This window comes from Carlito syrichta, unplaced genomic scaffold (assembly GCF_000164805.1).
Source record: "Carlito syrichta isolate Samal-C Ts95f unplaced genomic scaffold, Tarsius_syrichta-2.0.1 Scaffold305270, whole genome shotgun sequence".
Lineage (NCBI taxonomy): Eukaryota > Metazoa > Chordata > Mammalia > Primates > Tarsiidae > Carlito > Carlito syrichta.
The window spans coordinates 54,882-56,726 of record NW_007249366.1 but is presented as its reverse complement, the minus strand read 5'-3'; the positions used below and the strand labels follow the sequence as shown (position 1 = coordinate 56,726).

The following is a 1,845-nucleotide window of genomic DNA, read 5'->3' as shown; positions in this document are numbered from 1 at the left end:
TTTCAAAAATTAGGAGAGAAAATGGTCTTTGAAGTACTTTACATTTTTTTTTATATACTGCCATTTAAAAATCTTTATATAGATTTCTTATAAGCTTATAAATTCAGTTACTAGGGTAGGGAAGCCTCTTTGTGGCTACACTTTTGTTACATCCTCCAAATAGTGGTTAAGCTCACAGCTTCTCTGCATTTTCACCAGGAAGCAATCAGTATTAGAAAGGCAAAGTCAGTTTTAAATCAGGCCCAGTTTCCTACTGCTTAGCAACTTCCACCCAGGTTACCAGGAGAAGCAGAACACTTCAAATGTGAATATGAATATAGAGAAAGAAAGGCATGAATACACAGCAAAACACAATAAAATGGGGAACTCAGGCAAGAAAACTCCACCATCTGAGTAGCACTACTGTTAATCCCATTCTACCCTTAAGTCTCATCCTGCAGTGGACCTTCTGATAAGTGTCCAGAATGTCCTGAGCAGTGGGTCTTTCAGCAGAAGTCTGGCTCTTACATGCCTTTTGAATATCAAACAAATGAATCAGACCATGTCACTCCCCTCAATATGCCCTAGAAGGAAACTGGAGACGTCTGGAATCTTCCAGATGTCTATCTTCTTGTCATATGGGGGCATGAGAACATTATGAAAAGACATATCCTCTCCATAGGGCCACAGTTGCTCTGGAGTCACAGAGTTCCTGTGCAGTTCCCTGTGGCCACATTTCACCAGCGTCCCAGAGCTGTGGTTCACTGGGGGCATGGCATCCGAGTTGTTTGCCACAATGCTGAATTTACTCATCAGCAGACACTAGGACAGCGTCTTAGGCAGGTCACTGGAGTCACACATGACCAGCATGCCCAGGGGACCATGGTGCATGAAATTAATGATGCTGACACAGTCCATGGCCAGGCTCAGCCTGTGCTTCCACGTGTTCATATTTTGGGACTTTGAAAGGTTTAGTGTTTCTCCCAGGTTACCTAAGGAACCCACAGGGTGATGCTCAGTAAGAATGTTATCGACCTCACGGTAGTCAAGTAGTGTGATGACATGTTTGCTTTGTAGAGATTTCAGCACCTGCAGTCAACTGAAGAAATCATCTTTCATCTCCAGACTGGTGAACCATGAGAGAGTGACCTTGCGCTCCTTCCACTCAGACATAAAGACCCTCTTCACTCTTCCTTCCCTAACATGCTCTAGCTGCCTCACTTCTGTTCTCAGCTCCTTGCAGGACAACAATGATGAGCAGTTTTTAATCTGTCCTACTTTGAGGTAGCCATAGGGACAGTGCCCAGGATCCACCATGGAATGTTGAGGGGAAATAAAGAAGTGCTCAAGGCAGAGAGAGAGTAGCATGTTCATGTGCACCATGGCCAGCAGCAGCCTGACCTCTGGGGACACCTCTTGGAGGGCAAGGCCTTTCCTGCTGTCCTGTGATTGGTCTTCCATGTTATCCTCTGTAATTTCCTGGGCTCCTGCAACTGTGTCCTGTGTAATCTCCTACTTCTTGCTCTTTTTCCATTCATTCTCCACACAGCAAATAGAATCTTTCTTCCCTGCCACCAGGCAGGATACTCTCCTGGAATATATATAATTATATTAGATAAAATAGAATTTTAAGTCATGAACAGTAAAAAAATAGAAAATAGACAAGGTCACTTTATAATGATAAAGAATAATATAGGAAGAAGATTTAATAATTGTAAACATATATGCACATCAACAGAGCACCCAAATATATAAGACAAAAATTAGTCAACTTAAAGAGAGTGATTTACTACAATACACTAAATAGCAGGAAACTTTAACACCCCACTTTAAACAATGGACAGATATTCAGATAGAAAATCAATA

At 42.1% G+C, this 1,845-nt stretch overlaps 1 pseudogene; it reads right to left on the bottom strand.

Annotated features, from left to right (window-relative positions):
* Window positions 1–367: 367 nt before the first annotated feature.
* LOC103263802 lies at window positions 368–1,440 on the bottom strand (annotated as a pseudogene).
* Window positions 1,441–1,845: the final 405 nt, after the last annotated feature.